Here is a 20,171-nt window from a genome sequence, read left to right on the forward strand (position 1 = left end):
ATATAATGGTCATCTGAGTTAAATTCACCCATTCCAGGCCATCTTAGTTTGCTGATTCCTAGAATGTTGACATTCACTCTTGCCATCTCCTGTTTGACCACTTCCAATTGGCCTTGATTCATGGACCTAACATTCCAGATTCCTATGCGATATTGCTCTTTACCGCATCAGACCTTGCTTCTATCACCAGTCCCATCCCCATCTGGGTATGTTTTTGCTTTGGCTCCATCCCTTCATTCTTTCTGGAGTTATTTCTCCACTGATCTCCAGCAGCATATTGGGCACCTACCAACCTGGCGATTTCATCTTTCAGTATCCTATCTTTTTGCCTTTTAATGCTGTTTATGGGGTTCTCAAGGCATGAATACTGAACTGGTTTGACATTCCCTTCTGCAGTGGACCATATTTTGTCAGACTTCTCTGCCATGACCCATCTGTCTTGGGTGGAGACTGCGTTCCCTCCGTGTTGCTTGACCTGAGGCCAAACTATGGTGGAGGTAATGAAGATAATGGTGACCTTCTTCAAAAGGCGCCATGCATCCACTGCTGCACTCAGCGCCTCTGAGTCTGAAGCAAGCTACCGCCGACCCACGCCTCTGCCCGAGACTCCGGGACACTCATGGGCATGTCTGGCTCAGTTTCTTGTGGGGTCACTGCTCCTTTCTCCTGGGTCCTGTCTCACAAGGTTTCGTTTGTGCCCTTCCAGAGTCTGTTTCCCCAGTCCTGTGTAAGTGCTGGTGGTTCTATGGTGAGGTTAACGGCGACCTCCTCCGAGAGGTTTTAAGCCATACCCAGGTCTGCTACACCCAGAGCCCATGCAGCAGGTCACTGCTGACCCATACCTTCACAGGAGACACTCAGAAACAGTTCTGGCTCAGTTTCTGTGGGTTGGGTGCGCATTCTGTGCCCTTCCCAGGTCTGAGCAGCTCAAGGGACCAGGTGCTTGGTACTTAGTGTTGTAAATACCTCTGGTGAGTATTTAGACTGTTTCTTGTTTTGCATTATTACAGGTAAAGCTGTTATGAAATATTTTGCACATATCTTGGTGGAGATATATATATATATATATAAATATATATATATATATATGGATTTATTTGGATTTAAAAGTTACAGGGTATATATATGTTTAACTTTACTTGGATATTTTATAATAAAATTTTAATATATAAAATTTTAATAAATATATTTTATATATTTAAATATATAATTATTAATTATATATAATTATATTAAATTATATATAACTTTATATAATTGATTATATTAAATATAATTACATATAATTATATTAAATATAATATATATTAAATATATAATTTTTAATAAATATATAAAATTTTAATATATAATATATATTATTTTATAATAAAATTTTATTTTATTTGGATATACATATATATATGGATTTATTTGGATATAAAAGTTACAGGGTATATATATGTTTAATTTTCATAGGTAAAAAGTAATGATAGACTATATTTCAAAATGACTATATCAAATATTTCATCCCACTAAGTGCATAGGAATTATAATGGTTACATATCTTCACTAACATGAGTATCTGTAGCCATTTAATTTCAGTTATTCTGAGGAGTTTGTATCATTATCTCATTATAGTTTCACTCACCTATAAAGTGATGCAACCAGTAGTCAAAGTCAAGTCTGTTGGATTTCCCTTTATTCTCTACTCTAAAGCTTAATGGCCTAACTTCACTAATGCAGTAAAATTGGCTAGTTGAAGTTTCTAAATTTTAAAATATTATATTTCCTTTGAAACAGCCATGAGCAAATAGCAAATGTGCCATTAAGTAATTTTTTTTCCTCTAAATTTCTAATATATAGGCATAGTTTATGGAAACACTCAGTGAGTTATGTGTAAAAAAAAACATTGTGTTTTCAGGGCACAGATAATTAAATGAACAAAGAAAGGAAGGAGGGATGGGAGAAAAGACGAGGGGGAGGGGGGTTCTTCTTCTTACTGATGACACCACCTTTCAGCCTTTTATTTGTAACAATATTTTTTTTCTGAGAGAAATAACAACTCCATGCAAGAAAGTTATTTAAATTGTATTTGCCAATGCAATTAAGCTTTAAATAGATGAGGCTTAGAGGCAATGAAGTATACCTGTGTGTATCATTTCTGAAGATAATGTGCATCAGAATGTGAATATGATTCCACGTGTCTTTTGCATAGGCATCTTCCTGCTATTATCAAGTTGCAATCCCACAGTTTTCCAGTGGTTGTCACGTCATGGATCTGCCCCTGTGGGATGTACAGAGGTCTGAATGTGTGTGTGTGTGTGTGTGTGTGTGTGTGTGTGTGTGTATGTGTGTGTGTGTTCGTGTTTCCAGTATAGTGAAATTGCCCCAAAAATTGTGACAAATAATGTTTAAATATAGTTTCAAGATATCTTGTTTTCGTATCAAGACAAATAAAACTACAGAAGTCAAAACAAAATATGAACTAAATATCAAATAATCTCAATATCTTAGAAAATGTTCATTTAAGCATTTAACTAGCACACAGTATATCAATATAAAAATGAGAGTTTATATACTCATAATCCCTCTAGAAAAAATATACTTTATAAATTTGATATAAAGGACACTGTGTAATGCCAGCCAGAAAAGACTGAGAACAGGAGGAGAAGTGGACAACAGAATATGAGGTAACCACTGATGATAGCATCACTGACTCAATGGACTTGAGTTTGAGCAAACTCTGGGAGATAGTGAAGGACAGGGGGCCTGGTGTGCATCGTTCATGAGGTTGCAAAGAATCAGTCTTGACCTAGAGATTGAACAACAACAAAAGACTTTAATTACTTATGAAATAAATTACTGATAAAGTGTGGATAAATATACTCGGTAATAACATGCACTTTTTGTAATTAAAATTATATTAATATTTCATGTAAATTTGAGATATTTAGAAGCATTTAATCACTATCGGACACTATGTTGCTCTAAGTGTGGGCAGTCAAATGCGGTCATAATCTTATTTAACACTGCACTAACAAAGAGACTGCTGGTCATGCTCTCTTCCTTAATTGCCCTCGAGTCAGCCTGAAATCTATGCTCCAGTAAAAATGCATCAGAGTTAATTGCACATTTTATTATTTATTCACACAACCATCACTTTGGTTCATGAGGAGAGAAAGAAGGAAAAGAGCAAAAGACTAAATTGTTCTTAAGTTCCTAAAATCTCTACACTACAAATTGTTTAGTTGTGTGTCCATGAGATATAATATCTTTCAAAAAACACTAAAATAAATTTAGTAAATAAATAAAACACACAAATGACTATGTTGGAACAAAGCCATTCTCAAAGTGAAATAAAAATTAACATAATTTTCTCAAATTATCAAATCCATCAATGACCAAAGCATAGAGTTGTTACAAAACTTGAAGTAAATAAATTATTCTTTATATTAATCCTTAGCTAAATTGAAGATATATTTCTTTAGAATTTGAAACCGATGTGCCAATATTATTAGCTATGCATCTTTGAATCCTTCAGCAATGTATGCGCTGGTTCATGTGCACACACGCATGCACACACACACACATACATACATACTTGCTTCTATGACTGAGCCGAGAGGACCTTGGCATGTAGTTCATTTGTGGAGAACAGTGAATGCACTGAAGCTTTCAACTGTCTGGTTCAACAGAGCAGCATATTTACTTATAATGTGTCTCATTCACTGGGCTTCTGTGTAACATACAATTGCGGAAAAACAAAATTGGCAATCTTATCCTCCTCTTCACAGGCAGATAAGAAATAATAGGCTCATCATGAAGGATTTCGTTTGGATAGGTCAAGAAGTAAGTCATGAGATTTCAATAAATGCCAGATCTCATCATCATTATCATTATATTGTTGGGTGGTTATTATCATCATTATAATTAATAAGGAAATATACTTTCATACAAGACAGTCTGAAAAACACTTTCTGCCACATGTATCACCCAAGGAATGGCCCCCGGAGGACAGAGATGCACAGTTTTCTCTTCTCTCCCCTGCCATTTCCACAATCATAGTAGGAAACATATTTATGGTCTTTAGATTGAAGTGGAAAGAACATAGTTTAAGAATTGCAAACCCTGTGAAAAGTTTATTTTTGTAATATTTCTTCAGTTAAAATCATATGGTATTTTTTGGCTTAATTTGATTTATATGCCCTGAAGGACTCCTGTGCATGTGAGGGAGAATGGTCTGGTTTAGTGCTGAAGTATTGATAACCAGGCTTTTCTGGGTCCATGCCCAGAGCTGGAGTTGAGCTATGTCATGATGACAGGGAGGTGACGTTCCAGTGCAGAGTGGAAGGCAGGTGATAGCTATTGGAAAATCAGGTAGCTGGTTGTCATTATCATGCTGTCTGATATGCTCTAAGGTAACACACGATGCATTGACAGAAAAATGAGTAAAATACTGTTACACTGATTTAGGAATAAATGAGTGCCTGTCACATCATCCCAACACCTTAGAAACTCACACTATTGTCACTTCCCAATCACAGGTTACTGCTTATAGAAAACCACTGTCCTCAATTTTCTGATACTCCTAAACTTGCTTTTCTTTACAAACTATATGTGCATTTTTTTTCTTGCCTTCTATAGTAAATTGAGTTTCATTCCTTTCCTTTTTTCACACAAAATTATGACTGCAAGGATCAGTCCATATTTGATAACTGTAGTTTGTTCATTGTCATTTCTGCATAGTATTCTATTATATGAATTAGCAGTGTATTCATCAATTCTACTTTTTATGGATGCTTGTTCTTATTTGTTTTCTTTTCTTTAGCTATCGTGGCATTCCATATACAAATCTGAAGTACACAGAAATGGATGCTCTTAAGACATCTATTCAAGAGTGAAATTTCTGGGTCACAAAGTCTTTTATTCAACTTTCATAGGTATTGCCCAACTATATACCAAATGAGAGATGCCAATTAATATTCTTTTTTAGCGTATGGAAGTTTCTGTTGTTCCAATCTGATTAATTGCTATATCCTGACACTTAAAGTTTGGGCTACCAAATCATTTCTAATTATACCTCATTGTGGATTTAAATGGCAATTTTCTTGATTTGAAATTATTTCTAATAAAGGAAACTTTACATATTCTGAGATCTTAATGATTCTGGAATATATTATCTTCTAAAATAATTATAATATTGGTCTAAATAGTTAAGTTTGCAATCTACCTGAAGCTGAAGCTGAAATAGTAACATTCCTTTATCTCTTTCCTTCTTTCTCTTTCTTTTTGCACTGATAAGCCTCCCGCCTAACCAACACTTACTGAACTGACTCTTCTTCATCTACTGCTCTGTTGGGGCACATCTGTTATACACCAGGTCGGGGGGGTGGGTGCATATTATAGACTTTGTGTTGTCTCATTAGTCTTGCTGTCTCTCTGCATTTAAATAATGCTGTGTTATTTATATTATCTCTATGTTTAGTTGTAATAGCTGATTGAGCAAGGCTTTAGCTTTATTCTTTTCCATCAAGTGTGTCTAAGTTCCTCTTGATTTCCTTACCATATAATTTTTGGAAGACGCTTGTCAATTTTCATGAAATTCTCTTTTGAGGAATTTGATTGTAATTTAGGTAAATCTAGAATTCAATTTCTCAAATAATTTATGTCTGATACATTTAAGTTTACAATCTGTGAAACCAATCATATTTCTCATTATATAAAGGTCTTTAATTTTTTTCCAATGTAATTCTACAAAGTCTTACACAATTTTATAACATACAGTCCTAGGCAATTACAAATTTCATTTAATTTATCTCTGGCCTTTAAACTACAACCCTATATATTACTTTGTAATGGTCATTTCAGATATTAGAATATACATTTCTTTAAATTTACTTAGAGTTAATATTGTACTATTTCCCATTAAATGTAAAAATGTTGTAGTTGTATAGGTCCATTTGTTATGACCTTCATTTTTTATTCATTGGTAACCATATATACTAGTTGTATATATTCTGAAGAATTTAAGACGGAAAGTCTTTTACACTTCCCCACTGAAAAGGAAAAAGATATGGCACTGAAAGATGAACTCCCCAGGTCAATAGGTCCCCAATAAGCAAATGGAAAAGAGTGGAGAAATAGCTCCAGAAGGAATGAAAAGGCTCAATCAAAGCAGAAACAACACAAAGTTATGGATGTTTCTGGTAGTGAAAGTAAAGTCTGATGCTAAAAGGAACAATATTGCGTAGGAACCTGGAATGTTAGGTTCATGAATCAAAGTAAATAGGAACTGGTCAAATATGAGATGGCAAGAGTGAACATTGACAATTTACTAATTCATGAACCAAAATGGACCAAAATGGGCAAATTTAATTCAGATGACCATTATATCTACTACTGTGGGCAATAATCCCTTAGAAGAAATGGAGTAAAACCAAAAGTCAACAAGGGAGTATGAAACACAGGACTTGGGTGCAATCTCAAAAATGACACAATGATCTCAATTCATTTCCAAGGCAAAGCATTCAATATCAGAGTAATCTAAGTTTATGTCCCAACCACTAATGCCAAAGAAGCTAAAGTTGAATATTGCTATGAAGGTATACAAGACCTTCTAGAACTAACACCCAAAAAAGTTGTGCTTTTCATCATAGGGGCCTGGGATGCAAAAGTAGGAAGTCAAGTGATACCTGGAGTAACAAGCAAGTTTGGCCTTGGAGTACAATATTAAGCTGGGCAAATGCTAACAGAGTGTTGCCAAGAGAACGCACTCTTCCAACAACACAAGAAACAACTCTATGCATGGACATCACCAGATGGCCAATACCAAAATCAGTTTGATTATATTCTTTGCAGCAGAAGATGGAGAAGCTCCACACACTTGGCACCACAAGACCAGGAGCTGACTATGGCTCAGATCATGACCTACTCATTAAAAAATTCAGGCTTAAATTGAAGAAAGCAGGGGAAACCACTAGACCATTCAGGTATGACTTAAATCTAATCCTTTATAATTATACAGTGGAAGTGACAAATAGATTTAAGGGATTAGGTCTGATAGACAGAGTGCCTGAAGAACTGTGGATAGAGGTTCATAATATTGTACAGAACACAGTGATCAAAACCATAACAAGAAAAAGAAATGCAAAAAGGCAAATGGTTATCTGAGGGGCCTTACAAACAGCTGAGAAAAGAGAAGTGAAAAGCAAATGAAAAAACAAAAGCTATACCCATCTGAATGCAGAGTTCCAAAGAATAGCAAGGAGAGACAAGAAGGCCTTCCTAAGTGATCAGTGAAAATAAATAGAAGAAAACAGTAAAACAGGAAAGACTAGAGATCTGTTAAAAAAATTAGAGATACCAAGTGAACATTTCATGCAAAGATGGGCATGATAGAGGGCATAAATGGTGTGAACCTAACAAAAGCAGAAGATATTAAGAAGAGGTGGTAAGAATACACAGAAGAAGTATACAAAAAAGACCAAAATGACCTGGATAACTATGATGATATAATCCTATTGTAGATGATGTAATCCTATTATGATGATGATCACTCACCTAGAGCCACACATCCTGGAGTGTGAAGCTAAGTGGACCTTAGGAAGCATTGCTATGAACAAAGTTAGTGGAGGTGATGAAATTCCAGCTGAGCTCCTTGAAATCCTAAAATATTATGCTGTTAATGTGCTGCACTCAATATATCAGCAAATTTGCACAACTCAGCAGTGGCCACATGACTGGAAAAGTTAGCTTTCATTCCAATCCCAAAGAAGGAAAATGCCAAAGAATGTTCAAAATACTGCAAAATTGCACTCATTTCACATGCCATCAAGGTAATGCTCAAAATCCTCCAAGCTAGGCTTCAACATGAGTCAAGAACTTCCAATGTAAAAGCGGGATTTAGAAAAGGTAGAGGAACCAGATATCAAATTGCCAACATCCGTTGGATCATAGAAAAAGTAAGAGAATTCCAGAAAACATCTACTTCTGTTTCATTGACTACGCTAAAGCCTTTGACTGTGTGGACCACAGTGAACTGTGAAAAATTCTGCAAGAGATAGGAATAACAGACCACCTTAGCTGCCTCCTGAGAAACCTGTATGCAGGTCAAGAAGCAACATTTAGAACTGGGCATGGAACAAGGGACTGGTTCAAAATCAGGAAAGGAGTTCATCATGGCTGTATATTGTCAGCCTGCTTATTTAACTTATATGGAGAGTACATCATGAAAATGCCAGACTGGATGAAGCACAAGCTGGAATCAAGATTGTTGGGAGAAATATCAATAATCTAAAATATGCAGATGACACCACCCTTATGGCAGAAAGTGAAGGGGAACTAAAAAGCCTCTTGAAGAAAGTAAAACAAGAGAGTGAAAAGGCTGGCTTAAAACTCAACAGTCAAAAAATGAAGTTCATGGCATCCAGTTCCGTCGCTTCATGGCAAATGGATGGGGAAACAGTGTAAACAGTGACAGACTATTTTCTTGGGCTCCAAAATCACTGTGAATGGTGACTGCAGCCACAGTATTAAAAGATGTTTGCTTCTTGGAAGAAAAGCTATGAGAAACCTACACAGCATATTAAAAAGCAGAAACAAAGGTCCGTTTGGTCAAAGGTATAGTTTTTCCAGTAGTCTTGTATGGGTGTGAGAGTTGGACCATAAAGAAAGCTGAGCACCAAAGAATTGATACTTTTGAACTGTGCTTTGGAGAAGACTTGAGAGTCCTTTGGACTGCAAAGAGATCAAGCCAGTCAATCCTAAAGGAAATCAACCCTAAATATTCATTGGAAGGACTGATGCTGAAGCTCCAATACTTTGGCCACCTGATGCAAAGAGCTGACTCAGTGGAAAAGACCCTGAAGCTGGAAAAGGTTGAAGGCAGGAGGAGAAAGGGACAGCAGAGGATGAGATGGTTGGATGGCATCACCAATTCAATGGACATAAGTTTGAGCAAGATCCAGCAAATGGTGAAGGACAGGGAGGCTCTGAATGCTGTAGTGCATGGGGTCACAGAGAGTCAGACTATACTGAGCAACTGAAATGAATTGAACTGAACAAAACATATTTACCATTTATGATAGTCTCCCTTTCTTTCTGATGATATGAGTGATTATTGTTATCATTTCATTTCAACCTCAATCACCTTCAAAATCTCTTGTGGCTCAGGTCAATTGATAACTATGCAGTTGTCGGAAAATGTTTCCATTTAACTTTCATTGTTAAAGGATATTTTCACTGGCTACAGAATTCCAGATTGGCAATTCTGTTTGTCATCATTTTAAGATGGATTCACGTCTTCTGGTCTTCATTATTTAGGAGGGGAATTCATTGCTAATTTGTATTGTTGCTGTTGTTCAGTCACTCTGTCGTGTCTGACTCTTTTTGATCCTATGGACTGTAGCACACTAGGTTTCCCTATCCTTCACCATTTCCCAGAGTTTGCTCAAACTCATGTCCATTAAGTCTGTTGTCCCCTTCTCCTGCTGTCTTCTATCTTCTGAGCATCAGGGTCAAAATCCTTCAAGCTAGGCTTCTGCAGTATGTGAATTGAGAAATGCCAGATATTCAATCTGGAATTAGAAAAGGCAGCAGAACCAGAGATCAAATTGCCAACATCTGTTGGATCATAGATAAAGGTAGAGAATTTCAGAAAGGCATCTACTTCTTCCCCCATATATGTTTGTGCTGTTGTTTATCCACTGAATGATTTAAAGATTTTCTATTCGTGTTCAATTTTCAGTAGTTTTATTATGAAATACCTAGACATGTCTTACTTTGATTTAGCCCAGTTGGTATTCTCGAAATTCTGATAAAGATGGTACTTACAAGGCAGTGGTGAAAAATGGTCTCTTTAATAAATGGTGGCTCCATTGGAGATATATGCAGGTCAAAAAGGAATCTGTACTATCTCATCACACACAAAACAAATCCCCAGTATATTCTGGACTGAGAATGGTAAAACTTTGAGACTCTTAGAAGAAACATAAGGATAGCTTCATGACCTTGTGTTGAGCAAAAATTTTCTTAAATAAAACTTAGCTAGCACTAGTCAATATAAAGTTAGGCTAAATTTTAACAATGTTTGGAACCTCTATCAACTGACACTATTTAGACAGTAAAAAGGTAAGCCACAAAATAGGAAAAGTTGGCTACAACATATGTATCTGAAAAAGGATTCATACGTTATATACCTCAAGGATTAACAAAACTCAATAACAGAAAGATAGGCAAACAAACAACAACAACAAAAAAATGGACAAAACTCTTGAATAAACTCTTCAAAATGAGGTTGTTTAAACGACCAATAATTGTATTAAAACTTTATGACCAGGGATTCAACATCGTTAGTTGCCATGGAAATGCAAATAAAAACTATAATTAACCACCATAATAGGATTACAAGATGGCTAAAGTCAAAAAGGCTGACAATAGCAAGGACATGTAGTAACCAGAGCTCAACTTCTCTACTATGGGACAGAAAACTATTCAACCACATACAAAAACTACTTGGCAGAATCTTGTAAATTTAAAAAATACACTGTCTCGGCCTAGGTCTTATAGTTGCAGAATCATAACTAAGGATTAAGAGGCCACCCTTTTACAAGAAAGATGAAAGTTCATGGCACAGAGGAAGCAAGGAAACAACAGACACAAAGCAATGGTATGTCATATGTTATTTCACTGGCCATTGCTTCACAATTAGTGCAAGTTGCAGTGAAATGTTTGCATGGAGGAATAAGCTCCAAAATATACTAGGACATATAAAAATTTAAAAGAAAATTATCTGCCCTGTATTCTGCTGGTCTAGGTTGACCTAAAGGGGGGATAATTATTCTATTTCCTATTCAACTTTTTAAAATTTTAGCTCAGAAATGATTTCTGCATTTGAATATCAGTGGAACTTTGGACTATTTCAAGTTTGGAGCTAGTATATATAATGCTGCTTCAGTTGTTTCTGAACAATTTTGTGTATGTGAAAAAAAGTGAAAATGTTAGTCATTCAGTCATGTCCAACTCTTTGTGACCCCTTGGTCTTTGGCCTGCCTAGCTAGTCTGTCCATGGAATTCTCTAAGCAAGAATATTGGAATGGGACTTCCTGGTGGTCCAGTGGCTAGGACTCCAATCTCCCAATGCATGGGACCTGGGTTCGATCCCTGGTCAGGGAACTAGATCCCACAGGTTGCAACTAAGATCTGGTACAGTCAAATAAATAAATAAAAACAAATACTGGTATTGATAGTCATTCCCTTCTTTAGGGGCTGTTCCTGACCCAGGCATCGAACCTGGGTCTTCTGTATTTCAGGCCAATCTTCACCACCTGAGCCACCCACGTCCATGCATTTCTATTAGTTTCATAACTAGGGGTAAATTCTGGGTCATACAGTGTGAATGATTAGATGCATCTTTTAAGGGTCCCAGAAATGTTTCCATGTTTCTATATCTTGTAAAGCATTTCACTAGCACAATGTTGGACTTTTGGTCTGAAGGTAAAATTAATTTGTCATTTCCATAGCCATTGAAATATCTTTAACATTATCTTCTTATTTTAATGTCTTGAATTATATCAATAAAAGTAAAATACAAAAAAAAAAAAAAAAAAGTATCCCTTTACTAAAATGACATTGCTAAGTCACGTCTGATTTTTGTGACCCTATGGATGGTAGCCTGTCAGGCTCCTCTGGCCATGGAATTTTCCAGGCAAAAATACTGAAGTGGGTTGCTATTTGCTCTTCCAAGGGATCTTCTCAACCCAGGGATCAAAACTGCAACTCCTCTGCCTCCTGCTCCAGGCAGGCAGATTCTTTACCCCTGAGCCACCAGGGCATCCCTTACTAAAATGAATTTGTTTCTAATATGGTATTCTTTTCATATGTTACTGGACTTGTTTTGCTAACTTTAAAAGATTTTTGCATCTATGTTTATAAATGAGATCAACCTCTAATTTGTGTTTCTTATAATGTCTTTGTCTGGCTTGTGTTTCACCAGGAGTCCTGCTGGACTATATAAACTCCTTTCTTTTATTATAAATGTTTCTGTTTTTCTATTCTCTGGAAGAATTGGTAAAATGCTACTGTTTTTCTTTAAATACTTAGTAGACTTGATTATCATTGGAGAAATATAGGATGGAATTTAATTGGAAAAGATTTCTTATCAAGATTCGATATATTTAACATATATAAGCTATTTAGGTTTTCTCTTTCTTTTGTTTCAGTTTTGCTAAGTTGTTTTTTACAAAATTACATATTTTTTCTAAATTTTATTTGCATGAATATAGTAAGGACTGAGGATCCATTGCTTAAAGAAATCAGTAGGAGATTAAAAGGAAAAAATTGCAAAAGAAACTATAACTACAATAAATAGATAAGAGGTAAGGATAAAAGTGCAAAATATGATATCAAAAACACAAAATTGGAGATTAGCAGTAATAAAATGTAGACTTTAGAATTTAACTGAACCTAAATGATTCTACTTTAAAATAAGTAGAAATAGTTAGACATCAGCATATACAAACCCATGGTAACCAAGAATCCAAAATCTACAATAGACACAGTAAAATTAAAAAGAAATGAGCACATGCATAGTACTAAAGAAATTCATCAAACCACAAGGGAAGAAACAAAAAACAAGAATAAATAAACAAGGAAGAGGTTAAAAAAAGAAAAATTGAAAACAGGTAAGAAAATGGTAATAAGTACAAGCATATCAATAATAACTTTATATGTGAACAGACTAAATACTCTAATCAAAAGATGTTGGATGGCTGTTTGGATATTTAAAAAAGAAATAGAGACTTCAATATGCTGCCTACCAGAGATTCACTTCAGGGCTGAATATACACACAGAGTGAAAGTGAGGGGACAGGAAAAGAAATTTTATGAAAATGGAAATGATGAGAAAGTGGGAGCAGTGATACTCATATCAAACAAAACAGATTTTAAAACAAAACTAATAACAAAAGACAAATAAACGCACAATACAATGATAAAGATATAAATAAAAGAACAGGATATTATATTCATTAACATAAATGTACCCTCTACAGAATCATGTAAACACATGAAGCAAACAGTAACAATCATAAAGTGAGACACTGAAGGCAGCACAGTAATAGTAGGGGACTTTAACACCCCACTTAAGTTGGTACACAGAACATATAGACAGAAAATTAATAAGGCAACAGAGATATCAAGTGACAAAATAGACTTGTTGGGGTTAATAGATATCTACAGAACACTGCATCCAAAACTAGCAGAATGCACACTTTTTTCAAGTGTACATAGGATGTTTTCCAGTATAGATTACACACTAGGCCACACAAGTCTCAATAAATTTAAGAGGATAAAAATTACATTAAGTATTTTTTTCTGACCACAACCAGTATGAAACTAGAAATCAGCTACAAGACGTAAAATAGGAAAAGAATAAACCCGTGGAGACTAAATAAGTTGCTACTAAATAATGAATGGGTCAATGAAGAAATCAGAGAGGAACTCAGAAAACACCTCAACACAAATGAAAATGGAAATACAGCACTCTAAAATATATGAAACGTGGCAAAAGCAGTTCTAAGAGGGAAGCTTAGAGGGATATTGTCCCTCAATGTACCCCCCCAAAAAAACTCAAATAAACAATATAACCTACCACCTAAAAAAATTAGGTAAAGAAGAACAAATAAAGCCTAAGGCCACAAGAAGGAAGAAAATAATAAAATCAGAGTAAAAAAAATAAAAATAAAAATACAGAAAAGATCAATGTAATCAAGAGATGGTGTTTTTAAAAAGCTAAAATAAATAAATAAATAGGTAAAATTTTAGCCAGTCTCACCAAATAGAAAAAAGAGAGGACACAAATGAAAAGAATAACAAATGAAAGAGAAATAACAACCAATACCACAGAGATGCACAAAGTTATTAGAGAATACTATCAACAGCTACATGCTAGTAAATTGATCATCCTAGAAGAAATGAAAAAAAAATACAGAAATGAAACAAGAAAACTGACAAGACTGAATCAACAAGAAACAGACAATTTGAACAGAAAAATCATTAGTATGGCAGGAGGGTTCTTTACCACTAGTACCACCTGGGAAGCCTTCACTAGTAAAAAAAAAATTCACAAGATCATCTCAATAGCTGCAGAAATGCATTTGACAAAATTCAGCATTTGTTCATGTTAAAAGTTCTTATCAAAGTGGCTGTAGAGGAAATAGGTCTCAATATTATGAAGACAGTTATGAAAAGCCCAGAATAAATATCATATTTAATGGTGAAAACCTGAAAACCCTTCCTCTGGAATCAGGAACAAGACAAGAATGCCCACTTTCACCACTTCTTTCCAGCAAAGTATTGGAAATCCTAGCCACAGAAATTGGACAACAAAAATAAATAAAAAGCATCCAAATTGGAAAGGTAAAGGTGAGACTGTCAATATTTGCAGATTACATAATACTTTATAAATAGAAAACACTTAAGTCTCCACTCAAAACCAATTAGAACTAATCAATAAATTCAGCAAAGTTGCTGTATGCAAGATTAATGTACATAAATCTGTTGCCTCACTATATCCTAAAAATAAACTATCAGAAACAGACAGTAAAAATAATCCCATTCAAGTTCTCATCAAAATGAAAGAAGAAAAAAAAAAATAGCTAGGAATATATTTAACCAAAGTGTTGAAAGACCTGTATTTTGAATACTATAAAAAATTATGAAGGAAGTTGAAGATGATACTAATAAATAAAATGATATCCCATGCTTTTGGATTGGAAGAATTAATATTGTTATAACACCCATACACATACACAAAACAAGGTTTAGATTTAATGTATTCCCTATGAAAATATCCATGACATTTTTCACAGAACTAGAACAAATAATTATAAAGCCATATGGAACCACAGAAGATACCAAATTGCCAAAGTAATTTTTAGTAAAAAGAACAAAGCTACAACTTTTACTCTCTCAGACACAAAACCATAATACGAAGCTTTGATAATCAAGACAACATGGTACTGGGACTAAAACAGACACATAGATCAAAGTAACAGAATAGAGAGCCCAGAAATAAAACCACACATCCATGGTCAATTAATCTATGACAAAGGAAGCAAGAATACATAATGGAGAAAACACATTCTCTTCAATGAGTACTGCTGGAAAAACTGGACCACTACATGTAAGAATAAGATTAGAACATTTCCTCACATCATGCAAAAAAAGAGAAAAAACTCAGAATGGATTAAAGGCCTAAATGTAAGGTACCAAAATATAAAATTCCTAGAAAATAACACAGGCAGAATACTCTTCAACATAAACCAGAGCAATTTTATTTTTTGTATCTGTCACCTAAGTCAAAATAAATAAAAGCAAAAATAAAGAATAGAACCTAAATAAACTTAACAGCTTTTCACAGCAATGGAAATCATCTGCAAAACAAAAAGAAAGCCTACTGAATGGGAGAAAATATTTTCATATAATATAATTGACAAAGCATTAATATATAAAGCATTAATATGAATATTAATTAGAGAGCTTATACCACTCAATATAAAAAAAAGCCAATCAAAAAATGGACAGATTATCTAAATAGACATTTTGCTAAAGAAGATAGATAGCTGACACATAGAAAGATGCTCAACGTTACTAATTATTAAAGAAATGCAAATCAAAACAATAATGAGATATCACCTCATACCTAACAGAGTGGCAATTATCAAAGAATCAAATTCCAAATGTTGGTGAGAGTGTGGATAAAAGGGAATCCTTTGTATATTGTTGGTAAGAATGTAAATTGATGCAACCACTATAGAAAATATTATGGAGGTTCCTCAAAAAAACAAAACATAGAACAACCATATTATTCAGCAATTTCATTCATGGGTATATACTTGGAAAAAATTAAAACTACAATTTGAAAAAGTAAATACATAGGAACTCTATGTTACAATAGCAAAGCTGTGGAAAAAACCTGAGGGTTCATCAACAGATGAATGGATAAAGATGTGGTAGATATCTCATGAAATATTATGCAGCCATGAAAACAATAAAATGCTAGCCATTTGCATCAAGTCAAGGTGGATGGAGTAGAAAATACTAAACTCAGTAAAATAAGTCAGAGAGTATAAGACAAATACTGTATGATGTAACTGACATGTGGAATCCAAAAGTCATACAAACGGATATAGAAAAATAGAAACAAACACAATTAAGGAAACAAACTAGTTGTTGCCATAGGTGAGAGGAAAGGGAGGTGGGCCAAGTTAGGGTACGGGATTAACAGACACAAGCCACTATCAACAAAACAGGTAAGCAGCAGAGTGTACTGTTTAGCCCTTCCCTGGAGGCTCAGATGGTAAAGAATCTGCCTGCAATGCGGGAGACCCAGTTCCGATTTCCGGGTCAGGAAGATCCTCCGGACAAGGATATGGCAACCCACTCCATTATTCCTGCCTGGAGAATTCTATGGACAGAGGAGCCTGGAGGGCTATAGTCCATGGGATTGCAAAGAGTCAGACGTGACTAAGCAACTAACACACACATCTTAGAGTAACTTTGAATGGAGTATAAACTGTGAAAATACTGAAAAGCTATCTTGAACAGCTGAAATTAATACATACCTATTATAAATAAAAACTACACTTCAAAATAAAATTTAAAATATGAATTTTATTTGCATAGATTTGCTGATATTATTTGATTCCCTTTTAAATATCTGCAGTATATTTTGATATTCCTTTTTTTATTACCGGTATTGGTCATATCTGTCTTCATAAACACTCTTATTCATTCCTCCCAGAGATTTCTTAATTAATCACAATTTCCTGAATCAATTATTAAACAGGATGGGCAAAAATCATGCTTTTCCTGATTCATTCAGTTATTCCCTATTTATTGGTTGGCATTATTCTTTGGGGTTAAAAAAAACCACTATGGTTTCTGAAACAATAAAATGTTCTATACTCACACTGATGATATTATTTTTTTTTTCTGCCTGGAACAAATAGTTAAGCCTTGTGTCCAAGGAATATCAATTCCTTATAAATGGAAAGAGATTTACAATATAAACTCTAGGTGATCTCATCACTAATTGGCTATCAATGCTTCTGAGCAGTGAATTCATCCCAAAACTTCAAATTCAAATCTAATTTATTTTGATTTGAGAAATCCACTATTGAATTTCTTCTCAGATTTCCCCACCTATATGGATTTTTCCCTTTTCCTTTAGTTGGTTATAAAAACTAGCAATAATTTTACTCATTTAATGTATGTACAATACATATAAAAATAGTTTCAGGATGGTGATATTTATAAAATTTGAGACGAGTTTACTATGTAAATTTCAAATTTTTTTGCATATTTGTTTTGTTTTCCTTGTTTGAATTGCCCTGCATATTTTGTGGGTGTTGTTTAGCCATGCTGCTGCTGCTAAGGCACTTCAGTTGGGTCCAAGTTTTTGCGACCCCACAGATGGCAGCCCACCAGGCTCCCCCGAATTCTCCAGGTAAGAACACTGGAGTGGGTTGCCATTAGCCGTATCATCTCTAAAATAAATTTATCTAGTTCTAAAGACAGGGGTTTACAGTTGTTTTAAGTATAATTGCATAAAACATATAGTTTTACTAAAGGAGATTAGATATATTCATTAAGTTGAATCATCCAATCCAAGAACAAGACTTTTTAATTTGGCTCATACCTACTTTTGTGCTTCTGAGGGATATTTAATAATGTTTCTCATAGATATTTTGCATATTTCTCATTATGCTGCTTTCCTAGGTATTTTTAATTTTTGTTATCAAAATGAAAAGGTATTTTCTTTTCCTTATATCACCAAACAATGCATTGTTTGCATATATAAATGCTACTGAATTACATATACAAACTTACTGAGATATTGCAAAAGTTTGACTATACTATCTACTTTAATCTGCTTTGACAAATATAATCACCTGGTAATGATCTTCAAAACCAGATTTAGACTATTTCCTTCATGTTAGAAAATTGCCTCACATTATTATGCAGTCAATCTCCCTACTCCCAGCAGCAAACCTAGGCTGTCACTGCATATTAAGCTTTGTTTGTATATATAATATATGTAATATAATATATATAATTATTTGCTTATTCATTTATGTATTTATTTGACCGTGTTGGGTCTTAGTTGCAGCACATGGGATCTTTCGATTAAGTGCATGGATTCTCTAGGGTTTCCCTCATAGTTCAGTGGGTAAAGAATCTACCTGCAATGTAGGAGACAGGGGTTCGATCCCTACATCAGGAAGATCCCCTGGAGAAGAGCATGGCAACCCACTCCAGTATTCTTGCCTGGAGAATTCCGTGGACAGAGGAGCCTGGCAGGCTAGAGTCCATGGGGTTGCAAGATTCGCACGTGACTTAGCTCCTAAACCGCCACCACCATTTATTCCCTAGTTATGGTGTGAGGGCTCAGTAGTGTGGTGCACAAGCTTAGTGGTTGCAGCACATGTAGCCTTACTTGTTCCAGTGTGTGTGGAATCTTAGATCCCCAACCAGGGATCACAGCTGCAATCCCTGCATCACAAGCTGGACTCTTTACCAGTGCATCACAAGGGAAGTCCCAGGCTTGCTTTGTTCTTGAATTTCACAAAAATATATTCAAACAAACGGTGTCAGAGTGATATATACATATTAACCCCTCATATCTGTGAATGCTGCCTTACACTGCAAAAAGAAATTTGTCAATGACAAGAAACAGTCTGCAGAGGCATTATACACATTGTGACAAGCTACAATGTGGGGTGGAGTAGGGAGGAGAAAAAGCCATACACAAGATGATTTTGAATGAGCTCCCACTCTACATCCTGTCTGAACAAGGAGAATCAGTCATCATTTTGTGTGTTTCCTTTTTCTCACTGTAATGTCATTGAAATTCATTCATGCTGTCATCTGTTTTAATGTTGAGAAATATTCCACCATATGTCCATAACACAACATATTTATCCAATTTTCTTGATGTTGTTCTAAGCAAATGACTATTATCAATAAAGCTGCATTTTAGAATCATAAACTTTCATTTACAAAAAGTGACAAGCAGAATAGCTGAGTCATTAAGTAATTTTATGTTTAGCTATATAAACCATGGCCAACTTGTTGTTGTTTAACAGCAGTTATAAAATTTTATACTACACCAACAGTGTAAGGGAATTCCAGTTGCTTCATCCATTCTGGCCATGGGTCCCAGTCTTCTTTATTTTACTCAATCTGTGATGGTGTCTCATTCTTATCTTAATTTGCAAATCCCATTTTTGTATTCTATTAACATTTTAATTTATATCTCATTTTAGACAGTATTTGTTCATTAAAAATGCAATTCCCAAATATAACAATTAAATAAATAATTAAAATTCATATTAGGGATGTTTTTTTTATTATTAAATTGTAACAGTTCTTTATATCTTCTGAGTAGAAGACCTTTAACATAAATATATATCACAAATATGAGCTAGTAGCTTGCCCTGTCATTTCTACATGATATATTTTTAATTTTTATTTTGTATGGGTGCTTAGTCAATTAACAATGTTGTGATAGTCTCAGGTGAACAGCGATGGAACTTGGACATACATATATATATATATATATGCATATATACATGTGTGTATATATATATGTATATATATGCATATACATGTATTAATTCTGCCCCAAACTCCCCTCCCATTCAGCCTGCCACATAATATTGAACAGAGTTCCACGTATTACAGAGAAGGTCCTTGTTGGTTATCCATTTTAAATATAGTAGTGTGTGTACATTCTTATCCCAAACTCCCCAAAAATCCTATCCCCCATGCTTCCTTCTGGCAACCGTAAGCTGTTTCTTGAAGTTTGTGACTGGTCCTGTTTTTTAAGTTCTTTTGTATCATTTCAGTTCAGTTCAGTCACTTAGCCATGTCCGACTCTTTGTGACCCCATGAACCACAGCACACCAGGCCTTCCTGTCCACCACCAACTCCCGGAGTCCACCCAAATCCATGTCCATTGTGTCAGTGATGCCATCCAACCATCTCATCCTCCATCGTCCACTTCTCCTCCTGCCCCCAATCTTTCCCAGCATCAAGGTCTTTTCAAATGAATCAACTCTCCGCATCAGGTGGCCAAAGTACTGGAGTTTCAGCTTCAAAATCAGTCCTTCCAATGAACACCCAGGACT

General features: G+C 34.9%; 1 pseudogene; it reads left to right on the forward strand.

The window, feature by feature from the left end:
• The first annotated feature begins 534 nt into the window (after nucleotides 1-534).
• LOC136171079 (ataxin-3-like) overlaps nucleotides 535-20,171 on the forward strand; it is a 77,767-nt pseudogene continuing 58,130 nt past the window's right edge.

The sequence above is a fragment of the Muntiacus reevesi genome, chromosome 6 (assembly GCF_963930625.1).
Source record: "Muntiacus reevesi chromosome 6, mMunRee1.1, whole genome shotgun sequence".
NCBI lineage: Eukaryota > Metazoa > Chordata > Mammalia > Artiodactyla > Cervidae > Muntiacus > Muntiacus reevesi.